Genomic DNA, 18,215 nt, shown 5'->3' on the forward strand with positions numbered 1-18,215 from the left:
AGTTGATGTATCCGAGGGGAGTACGGGTCCATGTGTACTGCTGCCCCCCAAAGGTAAAGGCCAGCTTGTATCGGTCCTCCCTACTGACAGGCGCAGTCCAGTACCCATTGGTCAGGTCTATTGCAGTGAATACCTGTGACCCCTGGATCTGGGCCAGCCCTTGGTCAATGTAGGGAAGAGGCCATCAGGAAGTATGGACCCGTTTGTTGAGCTCCCTAAGGTCGGTGCAGAGTCTCCACTGGCCGTTTGGCCTCAATATCCCCAGCACGGGATTATTGAAGGTGCTGTGGACTAGAAGGATTATCCAACGGGACTCAAGGTTCTTAATTATTTCAGTAAGGGACTCCATTGATGCGAGAGGCAAGCGATATTGCTTCACAAACACTGGAGTCATGCCCGGGTCCGTGGGGATTGTTGTTGTGTGGATGTCGGTGCGACCAGAGTAATATGAGTCCACCGCAAAGAGATCTTGAAAATCCAAGAAAACTTGTTTCAATTTTTGCCTCTGCTTCAGAGTCTCACAGGCATCAGCTAGGTTGACTCTCTCTTCAACCATCTGCCTGAAGCCTGGAAAGACTTCTGGTTTTGCTATCTCAGCGGCCTCCTCCAGCTGGGTGGAGAAGTCCCTGGTCAAAGTGCTGATTTGGACTGGTGGCTTCAGGTGGGAAAGGCAGCCCTCATGGACCTGGAAAATTACCTCATCCCTCCTGAAGTCACAGGTCACATCCTCCTTACCATAATGGCAGGAAGTGTACACCAGGAAGTTCCCCCCATGCAGGGTAAAGATCCTGTCTGGTGTTGTCTTGTCATCACTATCACTGTCAAAACAGTCCTTGGGGATTGGTCCTAACAGTTCATTGCCTAAATCTATGGAAAAATGTCGGTCATCAACCGCCATTCCAATAATGGTGCCTGCGGATAGAGTGATACTCTTTAAGTCGCTGTTATCCACCTCTATTGGAATGGTGTCATGTTCTATATTGACTAGTGGTGTTGGGTTTACCCCCACCCCTTGCTGTTGTAGAGAAGCATTTACATGAATATAGGCATCAGGGTTTTTCGATTTCTGTCCTCTTTTAACTTTCACTTCCAGGGAGAATTGTCGGGTCCTTTCTGGGATGGTGACTTCCTCTCCAATTCGAATTTCAACTGCATAGGGCAGCAGTTGAGCTGACCTAAATGTTTTCTCTGGGTCATCAAAGCCCATGGGATTATCCACTAATCGGGACCAAGTTTGAAGTTTATTAGGTCCAAACTAATGGCAAAGCGATTGAGAATGTCACTGCCTAAGTAAAAGGCGGCAGTGACATCTCGCACGACCCATCAATTATGGACTATGCTCTTTTTGCCTATCGAGATTTTGAGCATACACCTGCTTGGCAGGAGATGTTTGGAATTAGGTGTTTCCAGATCCATTTTTCCATTTGTCTATCAGTCTAAATGTGGGAATGGCTGGATCTTTTGGAATTGGCAAAACATGGCTTTGCTGATGAAGCTCTTACCGTTGTTCACACACACTCGGGCGAGAACAGAGTCCTTCCCTTCATTTAACTGAACAGGCATGAACAACTGCTCTCCAATTTGCTGAATATCAGCCAGGCTTTGAGCTGATTTCTCATCTTTCTGGGCTATAGGAGTGGGAATGTCTGATTGCGGATTGGTAAAGAATTTTAGAAGGTTGATCTTCAGAAATAGAGAGGACCCCCCATCACCAGTTTGTTTTCCTACTGCGATTATTGTCACGTCTGGGATTTGGTTGTTCTGGAAGTGAAATTCTACTTGGTCAGATTTTTGTTCAACCATGTGGCAGGTGCCGTTTAAACTAACATGGTTGACACTCTGTTTTAACTTTATGGGTCGGCTAGTCTGGGTTCGGAGGACCTTGTTTACGCAATCTATTAGGGGTGACAACCTTCGCAGGAGGTCAGTCATTCCCTAGTAAACAAGGGGTCCCCTCTGGAGTCACAACTATGACCGGGTGCTTCACCTTGTGTCTCCCAATTTCAATGTTCAAATCCGCAGTCCCCTCGACTTGAATTTCCTTCCTGTCAAAGTTCTGAAGTTGTCCAGGAAGGAGGGTGAGAGGAATTTGGTAATTCTCCCCCCTTCCTGAATTCATTTATCAAAGGCCTTTTTGGACAGAAGGGTAGCTTGGGATCAAGCGTCCACCAGTGCCAAAATTGTACCCTGCCCCTGTATTTGGACCGGGGCATAGAATCTTCCCTCCTTCTCCGGAAGGGGGCACAGATAATGTAAATTTCTGGACAACTGGTGGGTTAGTTTTCTAGTTTTGGACACTGATAAGGAGGTGATTTGGGCAGAATTCTGTGTGGAGTCTTGGCAATCTGCAAAGAAAAGGTGGCAACTAGATATAAGAGAGATTTTGGGTTCCCCTGGTTCTGTTTCAGGGTTGCCCCCCCCTTTTTGGAGGCAGTCACGAGGGTGGGGTTGAACCAGGGGATTTTCATGTTGTTGGTTCTGGGGGTTGGTTGATGGGCGGTGCTAGCTCAGCTCAGTCCCCACATCTACCCAGTCTGGATTTGAATCCTTTGGGACCCATTTCTGAAGGAGAAGATCCTTTTCCCAGGATCCTTCTCCTTCAAATTGGAAGACTTGTACCTCCTCCTCAAAATGGGTCTGTTTGGGTTCTATGTTTCTCCTACTCCCGCTCTGCTCCTTGGGTGGCAGACTTTCAGGGGCAGGAGATTTTGTTTCCGGGTCCTGGGTTTCCAGGGGCTTTTTACAAGTGGGGAAGGAAGCTTCCTTCAAGGCTTTACACCCCCCTTCCCCTTGTGCCTCCTCCCTGGGAACCAGTGGGTTGTTGGGGTTCTGCCCCCGTCATTTCTCTGGAGCACCAGGTCCGGAGTTTGAGGCATTCTGCACCAGCATGCTCATCTGAGGGTTCTGTTGAGCCCTCAGCATGCGACCCAGATCCTGTGCCATGTTTTGGACCTGGTGCTCTAGCTGTGACACCCGCTCAGGCTGATAAGGGGTTCTCATTTCTCCCCTGGGCTGATCCTGGGAAGGGTAGCTATCCCTTCTCTGAAAATACCCTGGGTTGGGAAAATGTGGGTACCCCTCCACCCTTGACCTCCCCTTCCCAGGCTCAGGAAAGTGGGGAAAGAAGGATGGATTGTTCTGGGGTTGAAAGTTTTGGTGGGTACCTGGGGAAAAAGTTCTGTCCAGGATTTGGGGAATTTATGCCCTCCTGGGAGAAGTGAGGAGGGAAGTTCCCTGGGTTAGCTAGTGCTTGGTTGGATCTCCCCCTTGGGCTGGAGGAGTCCACACATAACCCAGGATGGGTCTGTTCCCCTTGTAGCAGGGACTTATGTAGTCAGGGGAGTGAGGGATCCCATTTGTGGGACTACCTCTTTGGCTCCCTGTCTGTGACTGGCCTGAGGGCCTTTTGGGCTCGGGATTATTCTGCAGTGCAGGCAGGTTTTTAGGCCCCCCCCATCTCCAAATCCAAAATGGGGGCAACCTTCACCTCTGCCACCTTAGCAGCAGCAGGGGTGTTGGTTGGTTTGGGGCTTTTTGCATTATTCTTGTTTTCTATGGGCTTTTGCACCTCATAAATTTGAGTGGCCTGTTCAATGACCCAGTATAGTGATCTTTTCTCATGAAAATCTCTCGCTAGCTGGGTCATGATGTCCTTTGGTAGAGCGTGGAAAAATGTATTGACAAATTCTTTGCTGTCCGTGCGCACCCTTCTGGTGATCTGCGCAAAGGCACACGTTAATTCCTGCACAAAGTCTTGTGGGGCCTGATCCTCCCCACATTGCAAGTTGTAGTCTGCTTTGCGAGCCTCCTGAGGATTTCTATGCACAGAAAAATGCTTCAAGATGGCCGCCCTATAGTTGGACCATCTGGAATGATTTTGGTCCTCCAGCCCCGCAAAGAAGCTGGAGTATTCTGGTGAGAAGGTCTATTTCACATATTGAATACAGCTTTGGCTGTCCTTCAAATCGAAAGTTTCCATCATCTGCTCAAAGAGCTCTAAGTGCTCCCAAACAGAATACTTAGCGTTCTTATGGTAAGGCGTGATGCTGCTCCTTATCGCCATGATTTGCTTTAAGGGGTCCTTAAGCAAGGCCCCTTTTGCTTTATTGGCCTTCTTGGTAAGGGTAATCCTGGTCCATTCCTCCTCTGACTCAGAGGCACTGCTCCCAGAAGTGCCCGTCTGGACTTCCAGGTTTTTCCGGATTCTGCGAGTCTGGGAATGGCTGGCAGAATGTGGGGACCTAGTCTCCTGTGTCCTGGGGCGCTCAGTGGAGTATTCTGATTCCTCCTTGCTCCCAGGATTTGATGAGTACCCCCCCAATGTCCTAGCTGGGCAGAGGTTTTCAGGATGCCCTTAGTGGGACTACTCTCATGTAGTTCCCCACTAAATTTCACAGACCTTGGGTACCCATACCCAGATGCCCGCCCATCCATTCCTGGGAGGTGCTGGTCTATGAGCCCCATATTTCTGATAGGATTGAAATCTGCCATCCCCATGGCCCTGGGCTCATGTGCGCCAGTGGACATGGGGGTGGCAGAGTCCAGGGATTGCGAGAGATGAAGGTCTCTGGTACTAGGGTTCCTGAGTTTATGCTCAGGTGTTTCCCTTTCCCAGCGACCTCATCTCTATCAGCCCCTGCTCCCTGTTGCCATGCAAGAACCTGAGCTTTCTGTTCCTCTATCAAGGCCTTACTAGTCTCTATCAATCTCTCTTGCATGGCTACCTGTCTGTGGAGCCTGTCATTGTTCTCACAGAGAGCCTCATTTTCTCTCTGTGCTTCCTGGGTTGGTTTTGAGTACTGGGCCAGTCTTTGCTGCAGGAGGGTTTCCTCCTGGGTCCTGTCCAGACTGGCTGGTCCTTCCTTGCTAGAGCCTCTTCCACCCTCCTGGTGTGCTCTACCAATCTTTCATGCTCTTTTTGGAGGTCACACAGTCCCTGAAGGGCCAGGTGATTTTCTTCTACTTTCTCCTTTAAGTGACAGACTTCCTGGCCTAAGGTGTCGCTTTCCAGAGCAAGAGCCTGCCTCTGTGCAGCCAGGTCATCCCTCTGACTTGGAAGCACACCAGCTTTCTGGCGCCCTTCATCAAATTCTGCCTTGGTGTCCTGGTCTTTCAGAATTAATGTATTGCTCTCCTCTTTCTCTCTGTCTAGTTGGCTTTGCAGGGTGGCTACCTGCTCTGTGCATGCCCTGTTGAAATGTATCTTTTGCTCCAGATTTTTCTGCCTCTGCAGTAGAGAGTCCAAACTTTCTTGGTACTCTTTCTGCAAGGCCAGAATTCCGGTATCCTGTTCTCCCTTTTCCTGCTGCAGGATACCCATATCATCTTTTATTTTGATTATGTACTGTCTACTCTCATTTTCTGACCCCTGGCTCCTCTGCAGCCAGATCAGTTTGGGCCTTTCCTAATGCCTGCAGTTGCTTACTTGCCAGATCTTGGCATTCAGCACATTTATCCTGTATGGCGCCAATAGATAGATATAGATATACTGCTATTTTGGCAATCTTGTTTTGCACATCCTTTGCCTTAGGGGCCATATATAGTTCACTCAGCGCCATGTGTAACGGACACTGATTTTGCCATCTTTCTAACCCTGTTGCAGTGATCTGTTGTGTGATTGCCTGAAACCACACATTCTGGTCCTGCTCTGTCCATTCACCTCTTACAAATAACTTATGCAAAATGTGATCTCTAGCCATATTGATCACTACCAATGTCGCCATTCTGGAAATATGTATTTCCTTCCTGACTTTAGAAGTTTTGAAGTTTATTTTATTTTTGCAAACAGACCGTTTCCTTAGAGCGTTCCCTTTTGAGGGGTGCTTTTCACAGTGTAATACAGCGTGGTAGCTTTATGTACGCTGTCAGTTAGCACACTGTATTAAGCTGTCACAAGTGGTATATCTAATTCAGAAAACCTGGATGAGCTCCCAATCTGTAAGTGGTTTCAACCCAGCACTCCAGCGAAGTCAATGCCTGGCGTGAGATGCCCAGCTGGAACCCTTAATTATATATTTTTATGTCTAAAGTTCTTTTATTTCTGAATGATGTACCCTTATATCACACCCCTCTCTTTGAATCCCCCCGGGCTCACTGAACCAAGAAGTAGGTTGTTTTGCAAAGTTAAAAGATTTCTTTGATGGATTTGAACAATATATATATAGAGCACACTTTTATGAAATTGAACAATATCTAGATATCACACTATTAATATCTATGCAATGATCAGCATTGGGTGATATCACAACCAACAATCTCTTTAATCATTAGGAGTATGGATGAAAATAATAAGGTAGCATAGAATAAAACTTTGTGTGTGTTCAATGAAATGCAATGATAGGTAATTAATGCAGCACAGAAATAAAACTTGATATGAAGTCAATCAAATGCAATGTAATCACTATTTCCCCTTGATGCTACTCAATCCCCCCTAATATGCAATATAGAGATGGAAGGAGAGAAAACAGGTTTCAGGAATATACAATCAACAAATGCAGTTTCAATCCCAATTCCCCCAGCAAGCTTAGAGAAAAACAGGAATGATTTTAAAACAGGTTAATTGCTTTTGAATGTGATTTTAAATGAATGGGAAAAATGTGAAACATGACTTTAATTCTCTAAAATGGATTCAGAACTAGTGGTGGCTGCTTTGGATAGTTCCAGGCAGACACTAGCAATGATGGTGGGATAACTAACAGATAGAAAACCGAATTTAGAGGTTTAATGCAAGAAATAGCTATTTTATATTGGATGAAATTGAGCCAAATGCAGAATCGTGGCAAACTTTTCCGTGCACGTTAAGCGCGATTGTGGCAAAACTATCAGAAATTCCTTTGAAAGCTGAGGATGTTAGCTTCAATTTGACACTTAAATTTCGTTCCTAGAATGTACGGTTCAGAGGTTATGAAGGTTTTGGTAATGATCGATTTTTCTCAAAAAGAGTCAAGATTTCAAATGAAAGATGCGCTTTTGAAGATTACAAACAAGGATTGTCTTTACACTAAGGGGCTATGAAGATGCGAGATACCAACGGTACAGCCACCAGTCCAGAGGCGCCTCTGTCTGATCTGTGCCCGCTGCGACACTTGCCTTTCTTCAGCAACTATATATTAGCGCAAAGCTGATTTATCACTACAATTATCACAGGACTATATGGATGAGAGAAGGATTCAGGACGGTCAAAAGAAATTCTACAATGCAGTCTGGATATCATGGAATGGGTTGGATTAGCTTACTTAAGGATATGAGATTGGATATAGACAATTCTATGCTAAATACTCACAACTATGGTTTTGGAATAGACCCGTCAGGATCTGGTCAAAGGGTTTTGGACTGGAATCTGCTAGCCACCGGACAGGATTCAGGCGCTTGGTTCTGCACTCAGCAAGGCACTCTGGTCTCTGCACGGCCTCTTGGACTGGATCTGACGGGTTGGTTCTGGATCACAGCTCTGCTCTACTGGTTTGGATCTATGGGTTCTGGCAAGAGTTCTTGGCAAGAAACAGAAAAACAGCACAGCCAGGCTGTTGAATTTGTTGTGCCCCTTGGAAGTCTGGGGTTTAAAATCAATTTGCAAGATTTTAAAGGCCAAGCTGAGAAGGGTTCAGCTTTGGAATTGGGCCTTCGGCTTTCAGAGTTCTGGAGTCTGGATCTGGGTTCTCCTGCAGAGCGCTTCGCCAGTAAATCAGTTGATGGGTGAATGTGTGTCTCTCCCTAGGTCCTCAACAGTCCCTATTTATGTATTTCACAAAGGGGTGGGTAGGCTGATTATACTAAGCACACCCTCTAGGAAACTGATTGGTCAAAGTATTCCCTATCTCCTGATTTCAGAAGGAAACCTGTGTCATGATGACGCTGTGTTTATGGTCCAGGGAAAAACCTCCCCTTTGTTTCTTCACAAAAAATACCTTTTTCACATACAACATATTTACAATAACACCAACTTGCTAATAATACATATTTACATCCCAAATTAAATTAGCACGTATCTGTCCAAGTCCCATCTTCTTAAGAGTTTCGGTTCACAATTGACAGTTTTTCGCGCTTATGTTATATAATGGCAAAGACACTTCAAGAAGAATTTCGATCTCCATGTTGCCTTTGTCCACAGACTTAGGTGTTTGCTTCAGACATCAAAAGTCACTGTTTTACTGCCACGTCTACATTGGAATTTGGATTGGGTAGGATTAAAACAGCAATTGTAATTTACAATAGATTGAAATTCAGTGACAACACTTCTTTTAAACCAATGTAAATAAAACAGAAAGGACTGGATCACTGGATCAGTGTCAGATCTGTACACATTTTTACACATACATGCGCATAACACCTGGGCACAATCCTGTACATTTTCATATTCCTAGCATTATCACAATTGCTACAATATCAACATTTTTAGTGGTTCAGTCTCTGAATATCGCACACATTCCAAAGTAGTTTCTACTTGTGAGCCACATTTTCATTTTAACAACCTATAAATTCCAGATTTTTACCAATTTGGCACAGTTTTCTATAAATCTTTTTCTCAAAACTATATTTTCTACTGTTCCAGATACACATTTCAGTCTAGCCCCGCCTCCAAGGTTTGGCTGAGACAAGAGCAACCTGAGCCTCTTCCTGCCAGCAGCTGGTTTCTGTTGACGCCCAAATTTGCATTTCCTATCAGTCAAGGGAGTCTTTTCTCTCTTGTCAGAGCAGCAGGCCAAAGTCCCCTCCCACTTCCTTTCACAACTCCCTGCCAGTTCCTCAGCAGGGAGCAGGGGAGAAGGTGCCTTTGTTTGAGAGAAGCTGTGGAATGTCTTTGAAGCCCAGTGTGGCTGGCTTTAACCCACTTTTAAAACAATGTTTAAAATGGTCTTTTTGTAAAATACAATTAACATTTTTACCAAATATAACCACAAATCTCTTGATTCCAGCCTTTTTAAAACATAAGATTGAATTGTATCAACCTATATTGCTTTTGATGGGAAGTCTCTTCTTTTCCATACTTTGATTTTAATTTACAAGTTTAAATAACAGTAGAGGTAAATGCCAGCTTCTGACACAGGCAAGCGGCGGTACTGCGTCCATTTCTGACATATTTTTCCCATGAAAGCACCTTTGAATGTTGATTTTCTTCTGATGAAATGTGCTCCTGTTGACATTGTGCTTAGGTGGATTCTTTAAATAAAGTGATGTTTAACACCCAACAAGGATGTTGGATCTTCTCTGCTGTTTGAGAATCATTATTTTGCAAATTTAACAGCCAAGGAAAAACGGATTTTTAAAGTAGTTCTGGGTTTCCCTTGCACTGCAGCAATGCTTTTTTTCAAGTAGTTTCATTTTACTCGGTGGGCAGCCAAATGATAGGTTTTGGCAGTGGTCTCCTGTGTTACCACTGTCATAGGAGAAAATGGATTGGCAGCCTATTTTTCAGGTTTTCCTGTGCACTTCTCTGAGATTTTTAGCGCATAGATCTTTTTGGCGGCCATTCTGTTGTTTCTGATGCAAGCAGCACACAGTGATGTTTCAGGGCATAGACTAGTGGGCTAGAACATCCCACAGTAGTGCTAGGCGTATTAGACAGGGGGCAGTGTGTTTGGTCAATTCATATTCCCACAACATAGACAATGGCACACATTCCCCTGAGATCATTGAGCTACTAGGAAGCTACAGATATAGAGACCCCATTTAGAGCAGTGACTTTAATTGCTTGCTTGATCTGCACCTGGATAGACCAGACATTAAAGCTGCTAACAAAGTCCATCCATCAAGATCATTGAACCGGACAATAAAATACTTTGATCTGGTTGATTTATGGCATTAACACAACAGGAAAATGAGAGGTTGGTCCTTTTATTCTCACCCACATGGCACACACTCAAGGATTGCTTATATATTGGGGGGAAGAATACATGACCAGGTTTCAGGGAGGTAGAATACATGAGGTAGACAGTCTATGACTACTCCCCGATGACAGCTATGCTGACTTGGGGAATGCTTATGGGGGTCATGCCTAGTTTGAGACTGTAGGCAGAATCATCACTTTACGAAGTCTACAAAAACACTATCTTACAAGCCATTGAGGAATATTTTGAATTTAATGAGAGGTTTGATGATGATATTGTGATTACATTGGATTTGTTTAAGGTTACAATTAGAGGGAAGTGCCTCTCTGCATCATAAATAGGGTCACATCAACACTCCTGTACACGCTTAAGGATGCAGAGTGGAATATTAGGAAACTGGAGGGCGAAATGGCGATGGGTAACCTGTGCGGGGCTGAAATAATTATACACAGCACTTTACAACAACAAGTACAGGATTGGCTAGGGAAAGATGATTTTGTGCAATACACAGTGAGGATCCATGGGGAGGGAGACAAATCCAGGCACCTATTTGCTTGTCTCCTGAACAGGGAAAAAACACATTACATCATCACACAAATAGAACAACCATACTAGCCCTCTCTTTAGTGCTCTCACTGATGAATTCTTACCAGGGCCACAGGTACAGGGAAGTATCCTTCCAAGAAAAAATGGAGAGGGAAGAAGATCCAGAAAGAAAATACAATTTTCATTGTTCCCCAAAATGTAGAGAACATTATGGAAGACTCGTCCAAAGTCAACCAGAAAGAACCCTCAAGAAAAATAAAAATGTCCATGTTCCCCCTTTTGCTGCTGCAAGGAGCAAGTGCAAGGGGGAGGAGGGATACCTAGGGAAATCTACACTGTACAAAAGCATTCAAAGAAAGAAAAGCACCAGTTTAAAAAGAAACATGTGAGCTTCAGCCTGCGCACAGCACCTGAAAAAAAACATGTGCATGGAAATGTAAAATGTTAGCAGCTCATCTACAATCAGAGTATATGTTCAAAGTAAATGACAAGCTACACAAAGACATCTTTTCCAGTTAACAGAAATTATCCAGAAACGTTTATTAAAATAGAAAAATGTCCAAAGCAAAAATCAAAAGGTCTCCTGGTGTTTGTTAATTTCCTAACCAGACTAAGAATCAGTACCAGAGCATTAAACATACAACATATAAAAAATAAATGTTTATAGGTGGTTGATTTACAAAATATTATAATGTTGTTCTGTTTAAGGGGACACATCAATGGAGAAAAAAAGCAAGGCTATGGTCCTGTATCAAACAGCAGCTTTGGACCTGAAAGCTAAAATAGCAAACCTCTCCAAACCAGCTGTCGGACATGGGCTAATTGCTTGCTCTAAGGAAATTAAACTCAATGCCTTTGAACAATGAAGTTTTTATGTTAATTTGTATATGTGGATATTTTTCTTAGAAACAGTGCTCACCATTGATTTATATACCCTAGCATCCATGCCTGTGAATACATTTTTTTGTGCGATGGAAACATTATTTTTGTATAAAAGTGTCAGAAGGAAAAATGTGTAACTCGTCCATCATATGTGGTGCAGAGCTGAAAGTCACATCATTAGATGTGTCTATGTGAAAGTAATCTGATGAACTGATTAGTGGCTTGATCAAATGTGAGTAACATGCTTTTCCAGAAAACTTCAATTGCTTAATGTAGAAATCTCCAAGGGAGTGCACGTTATTCCCATTGGACTGCCCTCTTCATTAAGATGCCCAATGAGCATGAAGGGGAAGGTATCTTGTGATGTCACTTTTGGAACACTGTACAATCACCTACATTGACCAAGAATTCATATGTAAGTAGAATGCCAAAGGGAAATATAATTCTGAGGGGCAGTATACTCTAAAGGGGAATAGCTTTAACCCCAACCCTTGTCATTTGTAAGTACTGAGCGGATGGGGTACATAAATTGACTGTACATCCTGAGAAATTAGCCAATGTTTCAGAAGTGTATATACTTCTAGAATTAAATATTCGATTGAATAGGTCCTGTGGTGTGTTTACTAGGAGATCCCCTGTCTCCTTCTCTTTATAATGATCAAGCACAGAAGAAGTATTCTGAGAGTAAAACGACAACTCACTGTGTTAATACCTCCAAAAATAATGTAAATTGAAGTCATATCCTCGTTACATCACCTAGCAGAATCGGGTTATAAGTTCTGACCTAGTCAAGATAAAAGGGAAAGTGTATTAACCGCTACCCATTTTCCTATGTGTAGGCTGTCTGTTAAAAATTATAAATTTAAATGTTTATACCATAATGCAATAGAAGCATCATTTAAGGGAATCTAGTGAACAGGCATGTTAAACAAAATGTATTTCTCTTTACACGTGATTTGCATACAGAAATGTCAAGTAGCAGGTATTTCAATTGAGTTGTCTATAGAATGCTGTTTGAAATTATGACATGCCCATTGAACAAGGGGCTATCTAATTTTAATAAAGGGAAAGTAGAGAAACATAAATGGCATGGATATTCCTATTGAATGTTGTTTTATCAAATGAAAACTTTATCCAGAGGCCTCATTCATTTTTCAATCCATAGTGGATGTGCCCTCAGGGTAAAACAAATGTATAGATAATGGTTTGTTTACAAAAGTCTTTTCAAATAACTGTAGCCTAGAAAGGGAATAGAACCAGTGTATTGATCTTCCTTCTTTGTAGTTGCTGTAAAGTCAAATTTAACCAATGCATAATATGTTTATATTTAAATATATTCAAATATTTCTATTTTTGATAAATCGACCTTCTGTGCATTGAGTGTGTTTCTTATCCTGAAAGGAGAGGGCCTCTCGAGGGAATCAATATTGTTAATTTGGGGAACCCAGGTTCATAAAAAGAACTTAAATTAATTAACGTTGTGTGCCCCTTATTTGGGATGGGTTCAAAAATTCCCCAGAGTTTGATGTCGCCCGATTAAAACATCCTACAGGCTGTTAATTTGGAACCCTCACAGATATATTACTTGTTGATGTCCATAATGCAGGCGATGAACAGACTTTGATTGGTTTCACTTACATTATTTGAAATGTAGCCAATTTCAATCTTTTGAACAGTTTCTTAGAAACAAATTCACCAGTTGACTGTGTGTAGGTATGGATCTTAGAAGGATGCCCCAAGCTGTTTTTTGCTGAAATGATAAATATTGTTTCTGAAATCACAGAAAAAAGGAGCAGTTGCACTCTTGTTGTATTAAAATAGAGCTGGTGCCTCCACTATTACAAAAGCCTAATTGGGAGGATCCAGTCCTGTCTGTTTTATTTACATTGGTTTAAAACAAGTGTTCTCACTGAATTTCAATCTATTGTAAATTACAATTGCTGTTTTAATCCTACCCAATCCACATTCCAATGTAGACGTGGTAGTGAAATAGTGACTTTTGATGTCTGAAACAAACACCTAAGTCTGTGGACAAAGGGAACATGGAGATCCAAATTCTTCTTGAAATGTCTTTGCCATTCTATAACATATATTTTGTAGCCATTTTGGACAAAGTGGCCCACATGAAAAGTCAGCAGGTACCACCATTCTTAACAACTGTCTCACATGAAGGTCCCAAATTGTACATTGGACTTTTTATCTAACAACCAGTAAATTTACTCTTCAGAATACCTCAGGGATCAGCATTTTACCACACAATATTCAATGTTTGCTTAATCACCCGAGTTTGCCCTCTGATAGCTTTTCCATCAGATTTGTATCATTTGATAAAAACCCTGTCCTCCCTCCACCAACAGTACTGCGCCGCTTTATACAATGCCAAGTTCTATGCTGAGACCCTCTCTTTGAATATGCTTTACTGCTCTCAAGCTAGGTCTGTGCGATAAGCAATAACATATATAAAACAATAAAATATATTACAAACAACCAACTTTTCTTAAGGGAGTGCACAAAACGAAAATGCTGGGATGCTCATCTAATGATTTTGACCTTTACAAGACTGAATGACTTCAGCCCACTAGAGATTTATTCTTGATGGACTGCATTGATTCCCTATTCAGATTCAGTCTAGGTAATAATAGTATTCCATCTTTACAAGAGAAATCATGCCTTCGCCAACAAAGCAAAATATGTTGTCATAAAATTGAACAAAGATTAGTGATTGGAATTCCAGAACTCGGAGATGACCATTTTCAGTGATAATTTCAAGAGAAATGAATGCTCTTGAGTATCTCTATCAAAGGGTTAGTTCGATGGCAGAAGCCTTGAACTCCAAATCATCTTCAGAGGTCTGCAAACTTTGGCTCATCAGATTTTTTGAACTACAACTTCCATTAGCCCCAGCCATCATAATCAATGGGGAGGGATCATGGGAGTCATGGTCCAAAACATCTTGAGAGCCACCAGTGGCTGACCCTTTTAGTAATGCCTTCAAGAATAGCCTGCCATGGTAAATTTAGTCTGTTGATTTAAAAGAGGCAATTATGATTCTCAGGCATGAGGTGTCTGTGGGAGCCAGCATCAAATTCAAATAGGATACGGTGGGTTAAACTGCATAGCAATTCCTACATCACAATCACCCCCAATATACATGCATGACTGTTGCATTTTCAACACCTTTATCCTAAGGTAGGGCTTTCCTGTGTGTCCCTGGTGATATGGGAACACCACATTCAGTCCCACTGGGTTAGTGGGAATTGGCGAATGCATGCACAATGCTGAACGCTTTTTCCACCATCCTGAGAATGAAGGCCTTTATGTGTGGTCTTTCCTATGTGTTGTATTGATATGAGTGTACTGGATTTCTGGATTTTGTGCAGCTAGATAAAGAGCCTGCACAACCAGCTTTTTCTTAACAAGAAATCGTATAGCATGTCAGACCTTGACTACTAAACTCCATACGTGCAAACAGAGTGCATCCAATACTGATTACTCTATTATGTTATCACGATGCACTGTGACAATGATTGCACATTTAACAGCGCACCTTTTCTTAAAAATGTAGTTAGGTAGAAAAAAATACACTGATCATTAATAAGCCCTGCAAAATATTCTCAAAGTGAAATTCGTTTTCAAACGTGGATGCTAAAACGGACTCCACAAATAGCGGTCGGTAATGTGAAGGTCATTAAACGGCTCTGCCTTGAAAGATGAAAATGTTCTAATTTGGGAAGGAACTTTGAAGGACCTTAATCTTTTTGTTAAGTGTTTGTAGCTTTTTTTAGTGCATAGATCTTTTTGGCGGCCATCCTGTTGTTTCTGATGCAAGCAGCACACAGTGATGTTTCAGGGCATAGACTAGTGGGTTAGAACATCCCACAGTAGTGCTAGGCGTATTAGACAGGGGGCAGTGTGTTTGGTCAATTCATATTCCCACAAAATAGACAATGGCACACATTCCCCTGAGATCATTGAGCTACTAGGAAGCTACAGATATAGAGACCCCATTTAGAGCAGTGACTTTAATTGCTTGCTTGATCTGCACCTGGATAGACCTGACATTAAAGCTGCTTACAAAGTCCATCCATCAAGATCATTGAACCGGACAATAAAATACCTTGATCTGGTTGATTTATGGCATTAACACAACAGGAAAATGAGAGGTTGGTCCTTTTATTCTCACCCACATGGCACACACTCAAGGATTGCTTATATATTGGGGGGAAGAATACATTACCAGGTTTCAGGGAGGTAGAATACATGAGGCAGACAGTCTATGACTACTCCCAGATGACAGCTATGCTGACTTGGGGAATACTTATGGGGGTCATGCCTAGTTTGAGACTGTAGGCAGAATCATCACTGTACGAAGTATACAAAAACACTATCTTACAAGCCGTTGAGGAATATTTTGAATTTAATGAGAGGTTTGATTATGATATTGTGATTACATTGGATTTGTTTAAGGTTACAATTAGAGGGAAGTGCCTCTCTGCATCATAAGTAGGGTCACATCAACAATCCTGTACACGCTTAAGGATGCAGAGCGGACTATTAGGAAACTGGAGGGCGAAATGGCGATGGGTAACCTGTGCGGGGCTGAAATAATTATACACAGCACTTTACAACAACAAGTACAGGATTGGCTAGGGAAAGATGATTTTGTGCAATACACAGTGAGGATCCATGGGGAGGGAGACAAATCCAGGCACCTATTTGCTTGTCTCCTGAACAGGGAAAAAATACATTATATCATCACACAAATAGAACAACCATTCAAACCCTCTCTTTAGTGCTCTCACCGATGAATTCTTACCAGGGCCACAGGTACAGGGAAGTATCCTTCCAAGAAAAAATGGAGAGGGAAGAAGATCCAGAAAGAAAATACAATTTTCATTGTTCCCCAAAATGTAGAGAACATTATGGAAGACTCGCCCAAAGTCAACCAGAAAGAACCCTCAAGAAAAAGAAAAATGTCCATGTTCCCCCTTTTGCTGCTGCAAGGAGGAAGTGCAAGGGGGAGGAGGGATACCTAGGGAAATCTACACTGTACAAAAGCATTCAAAGAAAGAAAAGCACCAGTTTAAAAACAAACATGTGAGCTTCAGCCTGCGCACAGCACCTGAAAAAAAACACGTGCATGGAAATGTAAAATGTTAGCAGCTCATCTACAATCAGAGTATATGTTCAAAGTAAATGACAAGCTACAAAAAGACATCTTTTCCAGTTAACAGAAATTATCCAGAAAAGTTTATTAAAATAGAAAAATGTCCAAAGCAAAAATCAAAAGGTCTCCTGGTGTTTGTTAATTTTCTAACCAGACTAAGAATCAGTACCAGAGCATTAAACATACAACGTATAAAAAATAAATGTTTATAGGTTGTTGATTTAGAAAAATGTTATAATGTTGTTCTGTTTAAGGGGACACATCCAATGGAGAAAAAAAGCAAGGCTATGGTCCTGTATCAAACAGCAGCTTTGGACCTGAAAGCTAAAATAGCAAACCTCTCCAAACCAGCTGTCGGACATGGGCTAATTGCTTGCTCTAAGGAGATTAAACTCAATGCCTTTGAACAATGCAGTTTTTATGTTAATTTGTATATGTGGATATTTTTCTTAGAAACAGTGCTCACCATTGATTTATATACCCTAGCATCCATGCCTGTGAATCAATTTTTTGTGCGATGGAAACATTATTTTTGTATAAAAGTGTAAGAAGGAAAAATGTGTAACTCGTCCATCATATGTGGTGCAGAGCTGAAAATCACATTATTAGATGTGTCTATGTGAAAGTAATCTGATGAACTGATTAGTGGCTTGATCAAATGTGAGGAACATGCTTTTCCAGAAAACTTCAATTGCTTAATGTAGAAATCTCCAAGGGTGTGCACGTTATTCCCATTGGACTGCCCTCTTCATTAAGATGCCCAATGAGCATGAAGGGGACGATATCGTGTGATGTCACTTTTGGAACACTGTACAATCACCTACATTGACCAAGAATTCATATGTAAGTAGAATGCCAAAGGGAAATATAATTCTGAGGGGCAGTATACTCTAAAGGGGAATAGCTTTAACCCCAACCCTTGTCATTTGTAAGTACTGAGCGGATGGGGTACATAAATTGACTGCACATCCTGAGAAATTAGCCAATGTTTCAGAAGTGTATATACTTCTAGAATTAAATATTCGATTGAATAGGTCCTGTGGTGTGTTTACTATGAGATCCCCTGTCTCCTTCTCTGTATAATGATCAAGCACAGAAGAAGTATTCTGAGAATAAAACGACAACTCACTGTGTTAATACCTCCAAAAATAATGTAAATTGAAGTCATATCCTCGTTACATCACCTAGCAGAATCGGGTTATAAGTTCTGACCCAGTCAAGATAAAAGGGAAAGTGTATTAACCGCTACCCATTTTCCTATCTGTAGGCTGTCTGTTAAAAATTATAAATTTAAATGTTTATACCATAATGCAATAGAAGCATCATTTAAGGGAATCTAGTGAACAGGCATGTTAAACAAAATGTATTTCTCTTTACAAGTGATTTGCATACAGAAATGTCAAGTAGCGGGTATTTCAATTGAGTTGTCTATAGAATGCTGTTTGAAATTATGACATGCCCATTGAACAAGGGGCTATCTAATTTTAATAAAGGGAAAGTAGAGAAACTTAAAATGGCATGGATATTCCTATTCAATGTTGTTTTATCAAATGAAAACTTTATCCAGAGGCCTCATTCATTTTTCAATCCATAGTGGATGTGCCCTCAGGGTAAAACAAATGTATAGATAATGGTTTGTTTACAAAAGTCTATTCAAATAACTGTAGCCTAGAAAGGGAATAGAACCAGTGTATTGATCTTCCTTCATTGTAGTTACCGTAAAGTCAAATTTAACCAATGCATAATATGTTTATATTTAAATTGATTCAAATATTTCTATTTTTGATAAATCG

The sequence above is a fragment of the Ambystoma mexicanum genome, chromosome 6p (genome assembly GCF_040938575.1).
Source record: "Ambystoma mexicanum isolate Mex_15411 chromosome 6p, UKY_AmexF1_1, whole genome shotgun sequence".
NCBI lineage: Eukaryota > Metazoa > Chordata > Amphibia > Caudata > Ambystomatidae > Ambystoma > Ambystoma mexicanum.